Source organism: Thermobia domestica, chromosome 3 (assembly GCF_964235325.1).
Source record: "Thermobia domestica chromosome 3, izTheDome1.hap1.1, whole genome shotgun sequence".
NCBI lineage: Eukaryota > Metazoa > Arthropoda > Insecta > Zygentoma > Lepismatidae > Thermobia > Thermobia domestica.
In genome coordinates, this window is record NC_137456.1 from 345,242,205 (window position 1) to 345,266,765 (window position 24,561).

The window sequence follows — 24,561 nt, forward strand, 5'->3', positions numbered from 1 at the left end:
AATTAAATTGAAACGCATCGTAATATGACCCATGTCAAAAACTTTATCATTTCACATCGTGAAGGTCAGATCTACCGGTATTGTAACAGAGCGGTGCTTGAGCAGTTGATTGTAGAAATTCAAATTCTGATTAGTGATAACTTCACAGCCTTGTTTTATTACAAATGTAAACTCTTTAGTCAGTAGAGAGGAGGGCGTGGATCATGGGTCAGATGTTGATGATGATGAGTTTTGGTGGGTGGTAGGTCAGCGTGGGTCATGGTAGACGGAGAATCGTGGGTCACAGTACGTCACGGTAGGTCGTGGGTCAAGTTTTCATTGACCAATGCCATGTCTGCCATTTTGTCGTGATGACGAGGCTGACAACATTAAAGTAATTTTAATATATTGAGAACAAAGTAGAAACTGCCCCTTCTCTTGTTAAAAGTAGGATTTGAGTGCAATACAGTAGATAGAAAATGCATTTCAAATGGTTCAGCTTGTCACGTCATAGAGAAAAAAAACTATAGAAATTGTCCCCTTTCCCCTTAAAATCTTAACTTTTGAAAACATTGGAACACATTTCTATTTACTTTAAATAAGGAGTTTGTATACACAGTTCCATCTTCTTAACTTTAGAGATTCACGATATAATATATTTTTGGCATTCTGAGCCCTTTAATCCGGCCCGCCTGACTTGTTATTGAAAATGAATTTCTTAAGAGTCCCTATCACTGCGAAATTAAAATACCGTTAATTTTACAGTAATTATGTGATATCTTCAAATAGATAAAAGATAATCGAAAAGTGGATCAAGACCTTCCTAGACGATGTTATTTTGCATGACGTACCGTTATCACGAGTCACCTAGTAGCTTTCCGTTTGCAGTTATTTAGAAACGCGAAAATAAATGCCGATTTTCTAAATGTCTGGAAATGGGAAGTAGATAAATGAGTCATGATAACGGTATCTCAAGCAGAATAATATTGTCTAGGGAGGTCTTGTTCCACTTTTCGATTATCTTTTTATCTATTTGAAGATATCACATAATTACTGTAAAATTAGCGGTATTTTAATTTCGCAGTGATGACGAGCTGAAATATTTTCTTGGATACCTGATGTCCGCCTTGAAAATATCCTCCGTGTTGGAATATTCAGTGAACAGTATTACCGAACACTGGTAGACTGGTCAAGTGTTCCTCTAAAATGGTAAATAAATAATTTTCTGCTTTTCTTCAGTAAGTATTACCGTTATAACAATTTTTTGTGTTCCTGTGACGTTAGTGTGCGACGAAAAATTTTATAAACTGAATATGGGTATTCAATTCTTGTGAAAATTTTGTACATTGTTTCGACGGCCCTCGACGCCAGTAAGCCCATTGTGGTAGGCCCACTGCTTCCTGTTCCAACTTGCACATGCCTAGCTGATCCAATAATCGAGTAATCGATAAGAATTCAATAAAATTTCAAAACCGTTTTGTCGATAAAGAATTCTAATTTTATCGAATTATCGAACTTTCGAGACTCTCGGAATGTTCGAGACACTCGAATTGTTTGAGACTCTCGAAGTGATCGACTCGAAATATTCGAGACACTCGAAGTGTTCGAGAGACTCGAAGTTTTCAAGGCACTCGAAATATTCGAGACATTCGAAATAATAGAAACATTCGACGAGTCTGAGACACTCGAACTGTTCGTAAGTCTCGAATTATTTGAAAGCAGCAAATACTGAAAGATATCAATATGCTCGCAATTTATTGAGTTGTTTGAATATTTTGAAAAGTTCAGGATTATCGGAGTGTTTAGAAGAAACAATGCAATCTCGGACGAAAAGAATGGTGTTTCCATCATATAACTTATATTTTAGTTACAATTAATAAGTAGGTTATGTTTTTAAATTGTGTCCCATTTTACCATTCCAGGGTTCTTTTGGTTAGATTTAATATACGTAATTTAATTGCATGGTTTATTATATTTGTATTAATGAAAAAATGAAACATGTTAGTTTGCAATAGTGTTTTAAGTATTACAGTAAACAATTGTGTGATAACCTAAAGAGGTGACTTTTAGATCAGAAATTTCAAAATATTTATTCTGTATTTGGGCACCATATCTTTGGTGAGTCATCATTTTAAGGCTTGTCCGTATTTTGGATTAAAAAAATATGGCAACCAAGGGCGCCGATCCTGGGGGGCCCGGGTTCCCGCAAAGTTCATGTGGGCCCGCATGTATTTTTTGAATATGTATTTTTTATAGTTATATGTATTGTCTGTATTTTTTTATGAATGGCGTCCCCATCCCAAATTTACAGAGAAATCGGCGCCGTTGATGGCAACCCTAATTATTGTCAATGTTGACGTCAATGATTCGGCACATCGAATATCCTACGGGTACGCGCACCCCAAGTTGGTAACCACTGTTCTACAATATCAACTTATAATCTTATTTACAAATAAATTGTCTACGTTAGTTATTAATTGTCACTGTATTGTAATGGTAAAAAATCACTTAATAATGAATGAAAAAGCATTGTTATGTATAATTGTCAATTGTCGCCTCATATAACAACTTTGCAGCTTAATAAATAATCATGTCATTTCAGTTCTAAACAACAATCAGTTAACACATGTTTGCTGCGCAATATTTAACGAGTTAAAACAATGAAGCTATCGTGTTATTTTAAGCAGATGCAGACTAATCACATTGATTTCGTGTTGTTGGTCAGATGGAAGGTTAGTTGTTCGAGCCATGTGTTCAGTAAGCTCCAAGCCCTTAGGTAATCTCTAATGCAGGCGATTTAGAGCAATTGCTTACCACCAGAGTGCAAAATTCGTAAAAATTCAAATCCCAAGTGCTATACAAACCCGTTCTGGAAACATGGTATGGATTTTCGCTAACTTAGGGTTTCTCAACCTGGGGGGTTGAGATCCCTAAGGAGTCGCGAAGAAGTGAAAAAGATAAATGTAGTTAGAATTTAGTAGCTGAAAAGTATAGCAAAATTTTAAAGATACAAATGATCGTTTAAAAAAGAATCAGATCGAAAAAGGAATAAAACTTGTGTAAAACTCCCTACTGACACAATCCTAAATAAAGATCGCGAGTATGAAACCTGAGACTGGCGTGATTTCACTAGCCTTCACAACTGATCAGCAACGGAATAAAAAAAGAAAAAAAAGAAACTTTAAGGAACCGAAAATTGCTTATAGGTGTAAAACGACTGAAAGCTTTAGAAATGTGGGTGTGGAGAAGAATGGAAAGAATTAGCTGGGTCAAGCGGAAAACGAATGAGAGAGTGTTAGAAATGGTGGGGGAGAAAAGAACACTTTTAGATATTATTAAGAAGAGGAAGAGAAACTGGTTGGGACGTTAAATAAGAAGGAACTGTATCAAAAGGGACATGTTAGAAAGTATGGTGGCAGGAAAGAGAGGGAGCAGGTGAAGGAGACTACAATTAATGGACGATATCAAAACAGAGAAATCGTACGTGAAAACAAAAAGATGAAAAGGTTTGCGGAAGACTATACAGGTAGAACATGGAAGCTTCAAAGTTGCACCAAGTGACCTGCTAATAATGGCAGAATACCTATGAGGATGATGATACCAAATGGGTTGTAAAAGCCATGGTTGTAGATCAGCTCCCAACTAGCGGTGGGTTCGCCGGATCGTTAATGGGCACACATTAAACTATTAGTTATTGCAAATAAGGATCGTATTCATTTTCTTACAATGTAAACGACATATACGTAATTATTACGAGGGCTATTCAAAAAGTGAGGTTCTCATGGGTGCCATATTTTTCCTCTTGTTCGAATTTCCCATCAGATCTCAGGAGGTGATTCCTTTGTATATGGCACAGTCCTTTGGTACCGGTAGTGCAAATGTTGGATCAGACCCTCGCAACGTGTTAGAACAGGGTGTCTACTAAATTTCCAAAGTCAAATTTCGTGACTTTTTCGTGACCTTTTCCTTCCCAAACCATAAAATTTAGTAACATTCTCAAGAGCGAATTTGGGTGCGAATTGGGCCGAATTTTCATGCATCTGATAGAAGCACTCTTTGTTTGTGATTTGGTAGCATCTAAAGCCGACCAGAGACATTTTTGTTGGTGAATTTTGACGTTTTATAGAACAAAATTTGCCAGTCTATACTTATATTTGCACAGATAAAAAAAATCGTGACCCAAAAGCTAAATTTCGTGACTTTTTCTTGACTTTCAGGACCGTTTTCTGATTTCGTGACTTTTTCATGACTTTCGTGACTTTCGTGACCGATAGACACCTTGTAGATGTCTGCCCTCACATAAATATGCCCAAATATCCGCCATGAAGTTTTGCATCCAAAGGGTAACGTAACAGGAGAAATAATCGCAAAATTGTCGAAGTTTAGGCAAAACGGGTCAGTGTTTAGTGCACTGGCTTCAATAACGATAAAACAGATGAAAGATAAGTGAAGAACTGGTCAATATTATAGAAAAAAATATCTATAAATACAATTTTTAGTCTGTATTTTTAAGAGAAACGATACATATGAAGTGTAAGATCCAATTTTCATTCTATATCATTTCCCTGTTAAACAAGTAGTTTTATTGAGAAAGTATACAAACGTATGTTAAGTTAGGTAGTTTTGGGAGTGTCCCAACCCGATGGAATCCCCGTGAGTACGCCCCTGATTGGTGGAGTACTAAACTAACCAATCAATCAATTCTCAGAGACTTCTAAACTATTATTTTGCGCATTGGCAGTGTCCTTCTCTCTCCAATCACAGGACCTGATACAATAAATAAATAAACTAGGAATGCAATGGATATACCCGATTGCAATGAAATGAGCTGAGCGAGCTTAAACTACGTAATCAGGAAGCGTTTTTCGGTGATTATTCCTCGATGGTACATCGGATTTTTGATTTCGACCTATGTTGTCACTCAGCACGACATACTCTATCAGCGTGCTAAGTTTGGTTGAGATCGGCCAAACGGTCTAGGAGGAAGCGTTTTTCGGTGATTATTCCTCGATGGTACATCGGATTTTTGATTTCGACCTATGTTGTCACTCAGCACGACATACTCTATCAGCGTGCTAAGTTTGGTTGAGATCGGCCAAACGGTCTAGGAGGAAGCGTTTTTCGGTGATTATTCCTCGATGGTACATCGGATTTTTGATTTCGACCTATGTTGTCACTCAGCACGACATACTCTATCAGCGTGCTAAGTTTGGTTGAGATCGGCCAAACGGTCTAGGAGTAAGCGTTTTTCGGTGATTATTCCTCGAGGGTACATCGGATTTTTGATTTCGACCTATGTTGTCACTCAGCACGACATACTCTATCAGCGTGCTAAGTTTGGTTGAGATCGGCCAAACGGTCTAGGAGGAGTTCGCGGACAACCAAACGGCTAACCCGAGTATAAGAGCTTCGCTTCGCTCAGCTCAATAAATAAATAAATAAAATTAGAAGTGAAATGAATCTTTCAGTTCAACGTTCCACATTATGTTCATTAGGCTAAGGGAGACGCAAGATTAAGGCAAGGGAATGATAATGGAATGAGATCGTGAAAGGAAACGGGAGCACACCTAAAAAACACACAGACACGATGTTGTCCATCACAGACTTAATTGTTTGGGCAGGGCCGTAATTTGTGGGGGACAGGGGGCAACTGCCCCTCCGGGGAAGCTCCCAGCCGTTTGAGGGGGGCCCATTTTCAGACAAAATTTTTCTTATTGCATATGCGATACGAACATGAAATTATAAATGAAGCATCAAACAGGTTCACTACATTACAGAAACGAAACAACACACAAAACATAAATTAAACAAAAATGAGTCGTGGGCCCATTTTATTAAAAAAAAAAAAAAGTCTTCTATTAGGGGCCCTAGAAATAATATTCGTGTGGATTTGAGATTTGTGAATATTTTCCCCTTAATTAATTTGTCATGTATGGAACGGGGCCCAGGGTCGTAACTAATGGTCCCGGAGACCTAGCTGTGCGGTAGGGCCTACAGGCTTCAGGGGGCCCATAAGGAGTAAGAGAAAGATAGAAAGAGGGGCCCAAGAATTAGAAAAACAACTTTTTCTAGGGGAGGCCAAATACGCGTATTAATGCTTTCCCTCCAGAAAAATCTAAGTTATGGCGCTGTGTTTGGGTATCGAACCAGGGACCGCATGCAGCAGCGCTCTACCACTGGACCAACGTGTCCCGATACATAAAATTAAATAATTACTAAAATGATAAGGAGGAAATGAAAGTAAAATAAAACTGAATTATGGAAAATTATTTGTCACACTGTTCGGAAGTTCGCTTTGAGAAATTCAAGTGACAAAAGATAGACGATTAAATTGTGAAACCTGTTTTTAACGCGCGCTCATTACTATTATATGACGGAAATTTAAATACGATTTTGTTTTCAATTTATGTGCGAAAGTAAACTAAATACATTTATGAGTTGACAAAATGCATAAAATAAACTTTGCAATTAACATAAGAATCGTAAAAAACAAATACAAAACAACGTACCTGTTGGTGCAAATTCAACAATGCACTTGTGTTACAATCCAACAATCTGTAATTGTTTACAGAAAGAAGAAAACACTTAGCAGGCACATGACACCATCACCAACACTACAAAGCATTCTTTATAAACACACAACACACTGTACTTTTCCTCAAAACAAAACCACAAATAAAAAAAATACAGCACTTAAAAAAAGAAAGAAAACACTGTTGCAGTATCTAGTAACGCGCGATAGTAATAATTTGATATGAGAGCTATACTGTAGACAAAAGAAAATCAAGGAGCGTATAATATATATTTTTGCATGTCAGGACAAAATACGATAAAACAAAAAGAAAAATCGACGGCGCGAGAGAAAACCGCAACGCACAAACAACTCCGACTGGAACCTCAACCGTGGCGCTTAGTTCGCGGTGCCTTCGACTTGGACACTGGCATTCCCCCACGTGGACCTGCACAAGATAGAGCGCCAAGCCAGGTTACGTCACTCGCTACGTCACTGCTGAGTGGGCGGGGGATGAATAAGAGGACAAGGTATCAAACGGTTAGGAAGAGCGTTTTCCGCGGGGGGGGGGGGGGAGAGTTCAGTAAAAAGAAAAGAATGGTTAGAAAAACTTAAGAATTAAAGGACGGAGTAATCAATGCATAACATCAATGTATGTGGCTTGTTTGTAGAAGCACGGGAGGACTGACCATCGGAGTAGGACCCACTGAAATCCAATTTTTTTCCTGCCGTATGCTATCGTTTTGAACATTGAATAGAATATTCTCTTGCATATAGCAATGAATATTCCTCCCATAGAAGACGCTCTGGGAAGTAATGTAGTGTTGTGGAAAAACACAGGTATTAAATACTAATGTGATCGTTAGGAGAGAAAAGGGAAGCTTGACCAAATGTTACATTGACACGAGGGCAGGGGCGCACCTTATGGGGTCCGGAGCAGGCCCGTAGCCAGCCCAAAAATGTACGAGGGGCCCGGCTGAAGTTAAGGGGAGCCGATCCAACCATATGATAGTTCATCACCATATTATAGTTCTTTTGCAAGCCTACTATAAAAATTTTTTAGGGGGCCAGAAAAAATTTAGGGAGGCGGCCCCCCAGACCCTCCTGGATACGGGCCTGGTCCGGAGCCCCTAAATTTCCTAACTTAACATACATTTGCACACTTTTTTCAATAAAAACTATACTTGTTTAACAGTAAAATGATTGACGTAGCATAAAAAATTTGATCTTATGGTTCATCTGTACTCTTTCTCTTATAAAAACAATCTACCTAGGTACTTCTATCATTTTTCTCTGAAAATATTGGGCATTAAGCATTATTGAGCATGAAGCCTGTTGTGTTGTATATTAAATAAATTAAATAAATATAGGTGTAAGTATTTTACAGTTACTTATTGTTCTTTGGGGTGCAGAATAATACCTGTTCAATACTACATAGACGTAGTGGATTGGAGTATTGGACCCTCTCCCCCCCTGACCAAAGATTGGACTAGTGTTCATAGTTGGAGGGAAATTTCCCTGATTTAGGAAAATTTCGTAGGTAAATTTAGCAAAAAGGGAAAAAGGGATTTTCTTCGATAAAATCTAAAAATCCAGGGAAATTTTCGTGCTGACTCGTTGACCAACATAAATGCTAAAACTTTTTGGTTAAGTCTATTTTTATTATTATTATTTTTTTTTTGAAGGGCTTACTTTTGTACCTAGAAGATTGAAATTTTGTACAAACATTCAGTGCACCGATTACCATTTTTCAGATTTTTTAGGTCTCTGCGTTAACACAGGGGGTCCAAAGAGGCAGAAATGTAAAAAATAAAAAAAAGGATATTTTTTAAACCAAAAAATTCCTTTTTTCGGAATTTTCAAGCCTGAGATACATGATGGAAACATGCGAATGGTATAGTGTGAAAGACCGTTCTATTCTGAAGAGAATGAGATAAAAAACAAGTCTATGATAATAGGAATGTCTCAGGATTTTTTTTTTTTTTTTTTTTTTTTTACCTGAGATCCTGGTCTTTTGTGGTAATCTGGAACATTGCGGTGCTCATTGGTAAATATTTCCCTTTTTACTATTCAAGATAGAAGCTTAAAAGTTTGTACACACATTTAGTACACCTCTTAGTATTTTTGAGATATGTGTATTCACTCAGGGGGGTTCAGTGGGGCTCAAAATTTGAGAAAAAAAATCTGAAAAATCCCGAATTCTCTCAAAATGTCCCGTCTCAGAGACATGATTGGGAAATGTGAATGGTACCGTTTGAAAGGCTCTTCTATTCTGAAGAGAATGAGGTAGAATCATGCTCCTAGGTTAAATAGGGATGATGCTACAGTCGCTTGACTGAAAGTCTATAATTTACCTCAAAAAATAAAGCCATAATTTAAAAGGGTTAAATTACCTTAGGCACATCTATTGGACGTTTGAATTGGGGTTTAAAGTCACATTCAGCTAATGACATGGACTTACAGGTTAACGTGGGATGCAAACTACATAAACTCCCCCCGGGAATTGAACCCGGCTTCCTGCGCCTCGCGTACGCTAACCATGCAGTCACGAGCTTAGGCGTATTTGTGTTATCAATTTACTCCGAAGACTTTGTGGGATATTTCTTCCCCTGAATACAAGAGCTTCGAATAACCAACCAGCTGAAGCTGGAAACTGTTGAAATAGAAGTGAACAAAAAAAAAAAAAAAAAAAAAAAAAAATGCATTAGTTGAATAGGAAAGCTGCCAGCGCATCCGCAGTCTTTTGAAATTGTCTACAACTGTTGCTCTGATCTTTCCAAATGACAACCAACGTAGTTCATTGTGTCCTACTTACGAAGGAAATGTAAGAACCAACATTTTATTTTATTTTTCTTTTAATATTTTCTGTAGCTATATGTTGTTCTCTTAAGCTACATGGCCATTCATTGTCCATATTTCACCTTCCTTCCATTTCTTTTTTTACTTCCACCACCCGTAAAAAGACAAAATAATAATAATAATAAAAAGTTTTGTTGTTCGTAGTATTTTCCTTCTTAGCACACTAGAGGTCACTGGAAGTCGTTCGATGCTCTTCCCAGCTTCTCTTGGCCCACAGCCAAACAAACGACTCTGTTGGCGGCATTTTTTTTGTTTTTTATTTTTATTTTGACGAAAAGCAGGAACACTCCTCACAAGTAGAGAAAAAAATGAAAGTGAAAATTGACTTATGATAATGAAGTACGGGAGATCTGTCACGACGGAGAAGTGTATAAAAGAGCTATGCGTGTTATTGCTGTGATACATAATTCAAATTAATTGTAGATAAAAAAGTGGTGTAACATTTTATTAGTTAGACTGTTATAAAATTCAATTAAAGAAAAGGTACCGGTAAATCTATGATATTATAAATATTTAATGGGAACATTCCCGAAGATGGGATATACGCCAATCGGTATACGAGGTGTGTTCAAAAATAAATCGAACTTTTGAAATAGCGCGCCAATTGGCGGAGTGAGCGCTCTGCGGCTATTGAGTGCACGTAGCGGCAAGTTTAGACAACAAATTGCTATTTGCCGCGTTTCACTATGACCGCTAGCTACAGCCGCGAAGTGAGCACGTGCACAAGTTGTTCGTTGGATTAATGATATCCAGTCAGGCCCGCAACCAGCCACAGACGTTTGGGGGGGCATGAATATATTAGGGGGGCCAAGTCATTTAAAAAATTCTCTTACAAATAGCTAATTTTTTTGTATTAATAATAGCATTTTGTGTTAAGGTCTGCAGGGACCACGAAAAATTTAGGGGGGCCAGGCCCCACCTAGCCCCCCTCTGGTTGCGGGCCTAGATCGAGTGGCAATGAAAGAGCTTGAAGAATAGCATACGTATGTGAAATTTTGCAACAAACTTGGCAAAACATTTACAGAGACGTTTCACTTGCTTTTCAATTTATTCAAGGTCTCCTGGTTGAAAAACGCACTCATGAGTCGATCAAAGATCAAGTAGGTGATGTTGGTTGTGCTTTTTGATTGGAAAAGCATTGCCCATTATGAATGTATTACGTGGTCATATGGTAAAGAAACAGTTGTACTAGTACGTTTTAGCGCGATTGAGGGATGTTGCGCACAAAGAGACGCCTGCATTGTGGGAAAAATCAGAGTTGGACGGTGCAACGTAGCAATGAGCCTACTCACAATTCGCTCCTCATCCGCAGTTATCTGAAAAGACATCAGATTCCCATAGTGCCCCATCCAGTCTATTCTCCGGACTTAGCACCAATAGATTTTTTTTCCGAAACTTAAAATCACTTTGGAATCACGTCGTTTCCAAACGATAGAAGAGATTCAAGACAATGCGATAAGAGATCCATTCCAGAAAATGCATTCCAGAACGTTTTCCAAAAATGGCGGAAACGTTGGGAATGGTGTATTGCCAGTAGAGGGAACTATTTTGAGGGAGGCAGTGATTAAAATGTACAGTGAGCAATAAAGATGTTATAACAGAAGTTCAGTTTATCTTTTAACACACCTCGTATCTCATTGAGCTGAACAAAAATAATATAAATCCTCATGCGTGGTTTTTGAGAAAATCGAAAAAAAAGTATTTTTGTAAATTTAAAAATTGATGCTATACGATAACAACGTCACCTATGAAGATCAAACTGATTCTGAAGTATAACCAAAAATTGTTAAATTTTATTATTTGTTTAATTATAACATTGTTCAAAGACAAGATAAAAGTCAAATCAATAGGTAAACATCAAGTTGAAACAAATTACGTGCTTGAAAGCATATTCTTATGTATGAGTACTAACATTATGTGACATATGACGTAAGCTGCCTATTACAAGAAGACACTGTAAGCTTAGCCAAGTTATTTGGAACTCGGTGCTAAGTTACGTCATGGAGTATATCAAGCAGAAGAACTTATACTTCGTTGAAGCAGTGTGGCAAGCACAAAGGAAATCATGTTCTTTTCGGCACACTATTCTTAAAAATTCGTGATTACTTGTATACCTTAGCTCTTAAAACAATCTCTGGGAATTTCCTTGGAGCAGATACACATGGTTTCATGTCATACGTCAGCTCCTTGACAGTGAGTAATCAATCTAGCGTTGGAAGTTAAGGTTGGAACAACGCCTGATGGTATGCAACCCAATATACTCTGCTGTCAGATGGGTTGAATACCGTTTAGGAAATAACGCGTTCAGAAGGAAGATTAGTAATTACTGCATATTTCTGGGCATTATTGGCATCTTTGACCAACATTAAGATCATTATGTATGAGGGATGACATCCCTCAGCGACCACACTACTCGAGGAATTTGAGAAGGAAGAAAGAAATAAGGAAAGGACTTTTATGTTAGGCATCATCCCGACATTTGCCTGGTGTGAATAAGAAAAATCGTTTTGTTTTAATAGTGGTTTTGAATTGAGAGTCGACGACTACATGCGCTTATTCTTTTTATCCGTAAGATCAATCCTTACAACTAGAAATAAGCAAGGGCGCCCATCAGGGGGGGCTAGGTGGGACGCTTGTCTCCCCCTAAGAGGAAATTGTACTTGGGAATATCGAAAACCCTATAGAATTTTTACATTAGTTACAGCAAAATTTGAAACTATATTTGAAACGTTGCTTATATTTGCCTCCTCCTTGGAAACCACAACATGGGCGCCCTTGGAAATAAATAAAATAAAATAAATCCAATCTAAGTAAGTCTATATTATTCAATTCGACATGCATTTGTGTGTCTTTCCGTCAGTCCAAGTAAGCCTAGGATGAATGAAATTACAAAGTATTGTATTCAATAATAGTTTTGTAGTGGCGTGTAGTTTCTTTGAGATATGAAATATCTCGTTCGTCTGAGGCTAAATTAGCCAGAGGCAAGGAACGAAAGTTAACTTAACTCATCTTCAAGAATAAGTTTCAGGATAACTTTCATTTTTTTTTTTAAGTCAATTTCTCATGAAAAATAGCATATATTTCCTTTCAGGTTTAACAGTTAAGTTCTACTAGTTGCAGTTGAAAACACTGAGATGTAACATGGTGAAAACCCTTAACTTTTATCTATATAAGAGGGACACATCCAATGGGAATTAAAGAGACACAGTCCTCTCTTGGAGTCCACATTTATATTCCTTCTCAAAATGACACGTGGATATGTTTAACTTTTTTTTTTTTTTTTTACCAAATCCTGGATTTGCGCCTAATTATCGACCTAAAAATCAAAATGAAATCTTTAGTTTTCACGTCCCACGGTTATGCCGGTTAGGTTAAAGAAGACGGTGATAATGAGAAATGAATGAAACGGTGGAATGAAGAAAGTGGGAGGAAACGGGAGAACCCCGAGAAAACCCACGATCACGGTGTTTGTCCACCACAGAGTCCACACGGCGCGAGCTGGGATCGAACCAGGGACCCCAAGCACCGGAGGTGAACGCTCTACCACTGAGCCACCGCGCCCCCCAATTATCGACCTAGGAAATGTCCTCATACAAGGTAATGTAATAAAAATAACGAAATATTGTGGAGCAAGTTGGAAAATCATTGATAAAGACAGATAATTATCGAGAAGAATTTGGAAGACTTTCATCGACCAGTGGATTGGTTACTATTTTGTTACATGACATTGCTAGTTTCTATATTGCATGATACGCTAACAACATTGTAAAATTGCGAAAATTTAATTTTTTTTATCCAGATGGCGCTAGATAAAGCCAGAATCATTAAACGCTGTTGAGATTCTTCCGGATTCTTTCGTGGGAATAATGAATTTTAATGTCTCCTTTTCTTTTCTTTTCTTTTCTTTTCTTTTCTTTTCTTTTCTTTTCTTTTCTTTTCTTTTCTTTTCTTTTTTCATAATGTACATTTTCACACTGGTTTCTATCGGAGCTGTAAATCTTCTTCATGTCCTGTACCGTTATCGCTGTTGGCACCAATTATGTATTAAATACCATTTTATACGGCTACTACAGATGTATGCTTGTTATATAATCTTCGTATGATTGAATGACTTCACCTTACGGGTAAACACCATAATTATAAATGATTGTATTCTGAATTTAATTTCCCCCCTTTCGGAAATAGGAGTGTTCACTATGCAATGTGGTTTAAGAAGAACACGTTTTAAGTTCATTTATAATTTCAAGAAGTTGTGCGACCTAGTTTCAACCGTGATATCATCATTAAAAAAAGTGAAATATATTGCAAAACAGAAAACTTACATATCTTTCTTAGAGGTAATGCATACAATTACCGTGGAGATTAAAAATATGGATGACAAAACTCGCAAAATTTTGGAAGATTTCTATCAATTCACAAAGGAAGAGTAATGTGCAAGGAATTTATTCATGCATGGTAAGTACCTCTGTAAGTAAAGTCATAAAGTAGAAATAAACGTAATTATTGCAGGCGTCATTAGAGGTTTAACCCTTTAACGCACCATTTTTTCCGATCACACTGATTTTTTTTTAAAAAAAAATGGAGTAGTATTGTGTAGGAAACAAGGGATTTAAAAAAATCAATTACTGCAAATAATATGTGGTCTATGGAATATTTTATGGTGTTTACATATAGGGTCTATGCAAAGTTACGCGTTTCAGAGTTTATACCTGAGCGTCAAGGGGGGCTATAGATCCTATAGCCCTCCCTTGGATCCGCCCTCCATTTTGTATATATATATATAATTCGCTTGCTGCGATTATTGAACCACTGTGTGCAAAATCCTCTGGCCTGTTGAGAACAATTCTAGTGAAGAAATATTTTAATAAATAACAAATGCAAATAAAGCTGATTTGCATTCTTTGCTATATATATATATATATTTTGCCGAAGTTTCCAAAGGCTGTGAGTGACGAGGGAATAAAAGGAATCTGTTCTTTAGCGATGGTTGCTCTCGTCATCTGACATTTGTTCTTCACGTGGAATAACAATGAGAAGTCCATCAGGAGAGAAATAGCTCTAACTGTTAGTCAAACACAGAGCCCTTGATTAAAAGTTCAATGACTACCAGACGCTGCAGACACAAAGGAAAAATCGTATCCTTTTGTAATAACATGAGATCAACCACGATTTCCGGCAGCGGTATCACAAAAAATCCGCAGGCGAAATGTAATAATTTAACCAACCGTAGTCAACCAAATCATCTGACTATTAACTTTACATCTGTTCAAGGACGCCCATTAGGGTCGGGGGCAAGGTGGGGCGCTCGCCCCCCTAGAGGAAATCGTACTTCGGGATATCGAAAATTCAATTGATTTTTTACATTAGTTACAGCAAAATTTTAACCTATATTTGAAATGTCGCGTATACTTGCCCCCTTGGAAATCACAATATGGGCGCCCTTGCATCTGTTGTTACACTATCAACATCAAAATGGACACCTTTATTGAAAAATGTTCTTTCCAGCAATATGTTTGAGGAAAATGATTAGGAGGTTATTCTGGGAGTGCTATTTGAGGTTTGCACAACATTGACACCTTAATTACTGGAAACTGTTGTAAAAAGAGCGAACACTTCCGGAGATATATAAACAGGCAGGTAGGGATGCGCACGAAACAAGATTTGTGGCTGTCTCCTCTCGGAAATGCGCTGTAAAAGTGATGTCTCGACTCGAAAAATGTATATTTTACTATTGGAAGAGCCGTGTCTCGACTCGAATTTTGTCAGGAAAATCCTGTCTCGGCTCGTCTCGTGCGCATCCCTACAGGCAGGCTCGGCTGTTGGGCTCATACGGCCTTCAGCTCAATTGAAACCAGCAAGTGTGAGCACAAGAGAAGTAACTGGATACGAACCCAGAGCCTAAGTCTGACCGACCGAGAGCCTAGTGTTTACACGTTACCTAAGAGACGAGATGTGTCTACAAATGTTTCTCTCGAATCGTAATTTTTTTTGTTGAATTCTCACATCGTCTCGATTCTCGAAAAGCATTTTCCGTCCCATTTCAATTTTTTTCTCGCCTCGTTTTGTAAATTTGTGTGCAAACTTTATATCCTGTCTCCCTACCAGGCCAAGGGGGATCTAGGGGGCCGGTCCTCCTAAATTTTGGCTGCCCCCCCTAAAATTTTCACGGTAGACTGGCAAATGAACTATAATATGATTGCATCGGGCCCCCATAACTTCAGCCGGGCCCTCTACATTTTTAGGCTGGCTACAGGCCTGTTTCCCACCCCCTATTTTCATCTAGAAGTTACTAGAATTCTTCACATCGCGAGAGATTCGTAAAAGGTGTGATATAACAGGTTGATATAACAACATTTAAAGCATGTTTATTATTGACATGTATTGTGTAACGACTTGTGTATTATAAAACATTGATAAATTCTCTTCATTGTGTTCGCATAATCACTTTATCAATTTCTAGCTTTTACTATGAATCATGTAACAGTGTTAATAAAACAGTGTTAGTGGTAAAAAAACTGAGATTTGGTTGAACTAGATCTGTCAACGGGGTTCGACAAATTTCTCGTCTTGCGAGCGGTCCCGTGTTCGTTTCCTGTGGCAGGGCTCGGTCGAAAAAGTGTAACAGATTTTTCAGGAAGCCATCCTGAGTAAGATTTTCCTGGGTTTTCCTCTTTCACACCAGGCAAATGGCGGGATGGTACTTAACAGACAGGTCCCAAACAGCTTCCTTCTCTCCCCTTCCTCGGATAGTGAACTCGCCGATGGACATTATCCCTCATACGTGACGGGATAATATGACCATAGTTGCCGAAAGTCTCTCGTCTCGTTGGCACCACTAATGATTACGGTTGTCTACGAGACGAGGCTAGAGGCTGTCTCGTGTCATAAAGGTAAGAGAGAATGCTCGAGTATCGCCAATAGGTGGCAGTACTTGACCCCAATCTTTCCAATGTATTTTGTGTGGAGAGACAATATTCAAAGTAATCCAATCAAATTCAGGAGATCACAATTCAATCTTTGGCCTAAAACAAATTCAATCATTGATCAGGGAATGATCTTTTCAGTTCTTTATTTTGTTTTATTAATTGTGGACAGCACTTGATTTTACTCCTCTTTCTTAATTTTGTTATTTTATTAATTGTTGAGAGCACTTGATTTTACTCCTCTTTCTTAATTTTGTTATTTTATTAATTGTTGAGAGCACTTGATTTTACTCCTCTTTCTTAATTTTGTTATTTTATTAATTGTTGAGAGCACTTGATTTTACTCCTCTTTCTTAATTTTGTTATTTTATTAATTGTTGAGAGCACTTGATTTTACTCCTCTTTCTTAATTTTGTTATTTTATTAATTGTTGAGAGCAATTGATTTTACTCCACTTTCTTAATTTTGTTATTTTTATTAATGTTGTGAGCACTTGATTTTACTTCTTTCAAACGTGTTTCCAATAATGAATCTCACTTAAGAGAGAAAACAAACAAAAAAGAGAAAAACTGCATAGATTGTTTTATGACTCAATTTCCTGATCTCCTGAATTTGATTGAATTATTTTGAACATTGTCTTTCCAAACCTAATAATTAAAAAAAAAAAAAGAATACGTGCTGCCATCTGTTGGTTAATAGTGCTGTTTTAAACTAATCTGACTGTGATGTGTCAGAAAATGTATTTGCTCTTTTGGGAGTGCTAAGCTCGCCTGTTTGTATATCTCTAGAGGTACCCGCAGTTCTTTTTACAGCAGATTCCGGAAATTAAAGTGTCACTTTTGCGAGCCCTTTTGGAGATAGTTAGCGTGACTCTCTTTGGAGGTAATGAGCCTGAGTCCGTTTGGAGGTAATGAATGTGAGCCCCTTTGGACGTAATGAGCGTGATCCCTAGGGAGGTAGTGAGCCTGAGCCCTTTGGAGATAATGAATTTGAGCCCGTTTCGGGGTAGGAGCGCGAACCCCTTTGGACATGGTGAGCCTGAGAGCCCCTCTGGAGGTACTGAGCCTTAGACCGTGCGAAAATGGCTATCTCTGGGCAAATACTAGCAGCTACTGACACCTTCAAACCAGTTTCCTTGTCAAGAGACGCACTTTGCTATACGACTGTACCACTACTGACGGAAACATTCATGGAGCTCTGTGTTCCTACGTCTCAGTGGTGGACACATTAAGTCCGTGGATTTCGAAGAGTTTATTACGTTTCATTTAACATTAATGTTTCACCAATTTTTTCATAGTCTTCCAGATTTTTTGTCCTTTTAAAGGCAAGTTTTAATTTTGGAAACAAGACAAAAGGCAGGGTGCTAAATCACGGGAATAAAATGGACTATCAAATTTTGAAATGGATTTCTGGCCCAGGTTCTCAAGTAACACTTAACGCCCTGATTCTTGTCACTCATTTTGCGCTTGCTGCGTAGATTATATCCATTGATAATTCTTTTACTCTTGATTGAAAACTAGGTCAGCTCATCTTCGACCTAGTCGAACACGTGTTCAAACTAGGGATGGCCATTTCCGGAAAAAGAGTTTTCAGGTTTCCGGAAATCACATTTTCCATTTTCCGTTTTTCAGGAAAATTTTCCGTCTTCCCATTTTCCGGAAAATTTTCCGTTTTCGTTTTTCCGGAAAATTTTCCGTCTTCCGATTTTCCCGAAAATTTTCCATTTCCGTTTTTCCGGAAAATTTTCCGTCTTCCGTTTTCAATTTTCCGGTTTCCAGAAAAAATATTTTCCGTTTTCCGTTTTTCCGGAAAATGTGGCCATCCCTAGTTCAAACATTCTCAAGTTCGAATGCTTGAGTGACTTAGCTGTATACTACTACGCCAAGCTCGTTTCAGAAATTAAATGTTCACTTCTCATCAGGGTTGGCTGGTTTAAACCAAGGTGGTTTAAACCATGGTTTAAACCAAGGTTTAAACCAGCTGGTTTTTTTCAAAAAAACCAACTGGTTTAAACCAAAAAACAAAAAAATGTTCGTAAAAGTGTAAGTGTTTGTAAAATCTTGATGAACACGCATTTGTGGGTTATCACGTTTCACTCCCGTATATTATTCGTATTATATTCAGACCTAAATTCCCCGTTCATTACTCAAAAAGATTATACATACAAAAGCAACTTTTTTTTTATAAGTTTATAAATGTTTATTTTGTGATTTTTTGTAGTTGTTATTATTGTTATGTAATTGCAATCGAAGAAAAATTCTAAATATTGTTTCGTTTCAATGTTTACTATTGATAAAATACATGGAAAATGCCGTACTTTTTGTGTGTGGGGGGAGGGGGTCATACAGACCCCACGAGAGGCATTTAGTGAAATAAGTATCTTTGGTATCTATTTATGTATAAATGTGTCTGAGCCAAAGTGGACTCAAATAATTCGTATCTTTATTCACTTTTCTTATTGATATGCAGATTAAGTCGGTGTATTTCTTTAATTTCGACCAATAAAAGTCGTTGTTAACTAACTTGAACTAAATTAGTTCTGTACTCGGTAGTACTTTGAAATTGTTCATATGTAATTCTGTGTAATGGTTTCACTTGTGCAATGTTTATCTTTTTGTCCTTCTGAAATGACTCTTGACAGTTATATTAAAAAGCATGTAAAGATCAGTACAAAGTATTTTTTTTTATCAGGATTCCTTCGTGAGTGAGTCGGCAGACGTATCGCATTTGTGGCCAATTAGTCCTGGTTCCGAGTTCAAATGGAGGACAATTTCTCTCGGATGTAACTCGAGAAGCGGTTTTTATTCCGCTTTAAGCTTATGTGACCCCTTCCAGCATAACCCTGTTGTTGCATAATAACATCAAGGCGAAACAAACTTATTTCTGTCCATATATGATATGAATATATAGAGCAAATTGTTTAAACCATAAAAACCTGGTTTAAACCAAAAAAACCTGGTTTAAACCAAAAAAACCGGTTTTTTTGGTTTTTTAAATAAAAACCATGGTTTTTGCCAACCCTGCTTCTCATATATTACTTTATTATCGTATGTATAACCTGTACTTTTTTTTTCAAAGTGTTAAAAGTTCCAGAGTCTGGCTTATACACGCGAATCATTAGAAATATGTATATCACAGTATCACTTGGTAGAGGCTCAGTTATATCTTTCAGATTAATGCCCCACGATTATGCCCTTTAGGCTAAGGAAGACGAATGGTTAAGTTCTGTGGCTATTTGAGAACGCATTTTCGAAGCGTTACTTCCGCAGCGAACGCGACCTAGGTGGCTATTCGGTAATTTTACTTTCGCCAGAGTTATAAATCATACTGTGAGCAAGTCAGGGTTTCCAGGTCTTTTTTTTGCCAGGTCCAGGTCTATAATAGCAGAGTTCCAATACTCTGCACAAAGCCAGAACATGTCTTCTGGAATTGCAATAATTATATAACAAATAACAAAATAAGGGAAATAAGAGACCAATTAAAAAGGGATAATATACAAACTTTAATAAACGATGAAATGAAATTAGGAAAATTACAATTGGTTGCAAGACATGTATCAAGAGACTTGTGGAAGGAAAGAAACGATGAAAGAAGAAGAAATTAACAAGACCGATACCCTACATTGTAAGTATAAAGAAATAAGGAATTAGAAGAAAATAAAACTAATCAAACAGAAAAAAACTAAGTTCTGATGACAATTCCAGAACTTAAACCTTCACGTTCTTATTTGTGTTAGTGTATAGTGCCTTGTTTAGTGTTTTGCTAGTGGTGGCAGGATTTTAAAATATAACAAGTGTTTTAGAAGAAGAGAGAAAATAAGAAGATTTTACAAAGCTGGTGAGAGAAATTCAGACAGACCAAAACAGTTCTGATGTAGATTTCCAGAACTAACAACTAACGAAAAATTGGAAATCTGGAAGTCCGATTTCCTTTCAAAGAACTTTCTTTTCTAGTGAAAAAAAAAAAAAAAACAGGTATAAATAACATCAAGAAATAAATTCACACAGGGGAGATAACTATTTAAAGAAAAAAAAACCTGGTAATACTTGTTTAAATTATTTACTAATTATTACTTTTCTCTTTCCAGCTCATACCTTTACATTTTATGCAAGGTGTTTCCTGCTCACCAGGGGCGGACTGGCAACCATAGGGCCCACCCTGCTAAACTGAAATGAGGGCCCACTGTATAAAAATGTAAAAAATGTACTTGGCATTCTTCATTTGTATTACATATAAAAGTCTATCTTCGAACCCATAAATAGTATCCTATATATTCATACAAAAGCAAAACATTAATTACAAAAAATCTGAAGTAGGAACATTTTAATAGTAACTCATACAGTGTGTAATTGGCATTATTATGTTTTATTGTAAACACACACAATACCAGAATTGGTGCTTTCAGTTATTTATATAGTGCTATTGTTTTTTTATGTAATGAATTTAAACCATTTATTTAAACAAATGAGTGTCATGTTTTAGAAAACCCAAAATATATACATGTGCAATAAGTAAAAACTAATCTCAAGTCAACTTTGAAACACTAAGTAATTAAAGCACTAGCAGAAATAATGTAAGTTTCTTTCCTCATAAATCAGTTCTAATATCAAATTGGTTGAAATTTTCTACTAAATTGCATACTATAACCTAATATAATATAATATTAATATGAATGCCAAAAATGCATCCTAATATTAATATCTTCATTATGCCCCAGTAACACTCACAATTTCAAATATCTACCTAATTCTTTGGAGCTAGATACAAGATCGTCAATCACTTTGTCGTAATCAAACGTATATGATCTTTCTATGTATAAAAGAATAAAGTCTTCCAACAAATCTTGTCCAAGCGATGAACGCAACCGATTGTTGATCACTTTCATAATCGAGAAAATTCTTTCACATGATACTTGGGTATACGATACAATTAGAACATACTTATAAGCTTTATACAACGATGGATATAATGGATCATTAAGATTTAATTCGTGAAGCAGGTGCAGTGCACAAACTAGACACACTTCACACTGTTTTGCAGGTTTGCATTTCCATTCATTTTCCTCCTCACACTCAGTTTCATTATCTTCCTCTTCATTTTCCTCTTTTTCACTACTATGTGCATATTGCTCGCTGCAATGCTCATTTCTTAAAATATCCTGCTTTTTACATATTGGTGGATTATAGTCCCTATAATGACGAGCAAATTGGAGCAGTTCCTCTTGAATTTGTTCTCTTTCCACTTTGCAATAATGTGGTAGAGTATTGAGAGCTGAATCAGGTAGTTCTTCTAAAGTGCTTATCTCATGGAAACGGGTAGGATCCAGCCATGCAATGTCCTTCATGAGACTTTTTCCTATATTAAAAAAAAAGCAGTTGTTAACGTGCTCGTTTTTAACAGCTGCTGTATCACAAACCCCGCAATGTTTTAGGGCCTGATTGTCTCATAGACGGGACCTTTTCAAGTCGATAAACGTGAAGAAGAATAAGGTCTGTTCATGAAAGTTTAACTTTACGTCTTTTTTTTAATGCAAAACACAAGTTTGCTGGAGTTACCCTGCCATATTTTTAATGCTGGTAGGTTTAATTGAGCACACCTTTTTAAAATCGATGGAGGGGGCCCACCTGTTTGGAGGGCCCACCCTGCATTTGCAGGGTAGCAGGGTGGGCCAGTCCGCCCCTGCTGCTCACGTATATGTATGTATGTATGTATGTATGTGTGTGTGTGTGTGTGTGTGTGTCTTTGTGTATCTTTTCAATTTTTTAAAAAAGGAAATAAAAACAATAAGAAAAAAGAAAGAATAAAGAAAGAATAGGGCATGATTTAAATTTTGTTTTAGGTATCATGCCAATAAAAGGTAAGCCTCGCCTCACCCTAACTCTGCACAAAGCATCTTCCAAGCAGCTATTTCTTGCTAAAATCCCCTTGCCTGGCAACACGTCTTTCCTTTTAATCTTTCCTTTAGACATCTTTTAAACAGCAGGCGGTGTATTGTTCCGAAACGCACCAAATACGCTCGAACTGACGTTTTCTAAGCGTTTTTATTGCTTTCGCGTTTGCAGCACACTGTGATTAGCCATTCACATTTAAATACATGGTCAGCGTATTTCAAGCGTACGCATGAGCAATAAAAACGCTTTGTGAACGCTTCAAATAGCCACCTACTAAAGCAAGTGAATGATGATGGAAGAATTGGTGGAATGAGAATGTAAGAACAAACGGGAGTACCCCAGGAAAACCCTTGTCCACCACACACTTACTTAATCGGGGATCTAACTAGGTACCCCATGCACCAGAGGTATACGCTCTACCACCATGCCCTTCATGCACACTTGAAAATTTCCTGTATTCGTGCATAGCATCATTTGAAAATCTGAAAGTGAAAAAATGAGGGCAGAACTCATGCGCACTTTAAAATTTCCTGTATTCGTGCATAGCATCATTTGAAAATCTGAAAGTGAAAAAAATGAGGGCAGAACTCATGCGCACTTTAAAATTTCCTGTATTCGTGCATAGCATCATTTGAAAATCTGAAAGCGAAAAAAATGAGGGCAGAACTCATGCGCACTTTAAAATTTCCTGTATTCGTGCATAGCATCATTTGAAAATCTGAAAGTGAAAAAATGAGGGCAGAACTCATGCACACTTTAAAATTTCCTGTATTCGTGCATAGCATCATTTAAAAATCTGAAAGTGAAAAAATGAGGGCAGAACTCATGCGCACTTTAAAATTTCCAGGTATTCGTGCATAGCATCATTTGAAAATCTGAAAGTGAAAAAATGAGGGCAGAACTCATGCGCACTTTAAAATTTCCTGTATTCGTGCATAGCATCATTTGAAAATCTGAAAGTGAAAAAATTAGGGCAGAACTCATGTTGAGGATCACTTTTAATAGTTAGTAGAGTCTTTCATAAGATCTGTGTTACATCTGAAAGAATGCTATGGCAGACTGTACTTGCAAACACTGTTGTCCTGGACACCACTTCTTCGTGTCGTAAGCCACGAATGAAGCAATACATCAGGGCAAGAAATCAGATGTTTTCATATTCCGTCAGATATGTTACAAGCAATCAACGTTTGAACAATCACGTATTTATGAATAAACACAACTTTGCAATGTTGTTGCATTTATCACGTTTGCAGGTTACAGCAACGAAAATGAGTTAATAATAGTGATGTGTAATCAAAATAGTTGCACTTTCCTGTCAGAATGTTATCTGGTTTTTAGACTTCCAAGTTCTGTTACACCTTAGACCGGAAGTCGTATAGAACGGCTATGTCCATTCGTGCATCAGTATGTCGACAGTTTTCACAGTAAAAATGGGTATCATAGCGAGAAACGATTTTCTGGATGGATTGAATATACCAAGAATATACTCAATCTCCGGTTGTTGTTCCTCTAATTCGACCGTAAATGGAAGAAATCTACTAGAAATCAATCTACATAGAGCAAAATCGATAAGACATAGCGAGAACTTTTTAAAAAATCAATTTATCGTTCTAAGAATAGGTTTGATCTCTTTTAACCCATTATTGAAACCACAAGTAAGAGAAATCAACCATTCCTGGTTTTAACTAGTGGTGCACAAAACCGGTTATCGGTTTTCTCCAAAACCGGGTAGCTTTTTCACTGGATTCGGTTTCCTCCAAAATCGGTTCCGTTTTTTCCAAAATTTGTTCTATTTCTGAGCAGAATAGTGTTTCGTTCTTCCCTGAAAACCGATACCGTTTCCATAGAAATAGTTTTATATGTTTTCCAAAAGTTTTCGCTGAAACCAGTTTCGGTCAAAACCAAACAAATTTTGAAGAAAATCGAAACCGGTTTTGGAAAAAACTGAAATGTCGGTTTTCGGATTTCTGTTTTTCTAGAAACCGGTTTCCGATTTTTATAAAAACCGGTTTTGACCATCTCTAGTTTGATAGCTATAGAGTAAAAACTGTAATAGATACCCAGAAGTCGTTTTCTGCAATCAATTTAGCATCTTAAGAATATATTCCATCTCTATTATAATTTCTCTACTAAAACCGGAAGTGGTAAAAATCAATTACCACTTTCGATTTCAATATTAATCGAGAAAATATCACTTTAGAAACCAAATTTCTTCACGTGGTGTACACGTGACACTTTTACTTGCTATTCAACCATTGACAATCGTTTTATAATTTTGGGACACGGTGGCTCAGTGGTAGAGCGCTAACCTCTAGTGCGTGGGGCCCCTGGTTCGATTCCGGCTAAGTAAGTTTGTGGTGGACAACATCGTGTCCCGTTTATTTTCTCCGGGTACTTC

At 37.2% G+C, this 24,561-nt stretch overlaps 1 protein-coding gene across 12 annotated transcripts in view; it reads right to left on the reverse strand.

Moving 5' to 3' along the window:
- sick (sickie) overlaps positions 1 to 24,561 on the reverse strand; it is a 1,461,343-nt gene that overhangs the window by 737,483 nt on the left and 699,299 nt on the right. Inside the window, exon 1 of one of the 12 annotated variants that reach the window (XM_081752895.1) lies at positions 6,489 to 6,814. The exons of the other annotated variants lie outside the window; for them this stretch is intronic. The gene's annotated coding sequence lies outside the window, so the exon portion shown is untranslated. Of the gene's footprint in view, positions 1 to 6,488; positions 6,815 to 24,561 lie in introns of those variants that run through there. 12 annotated transcript variants of the gene reach the window in all.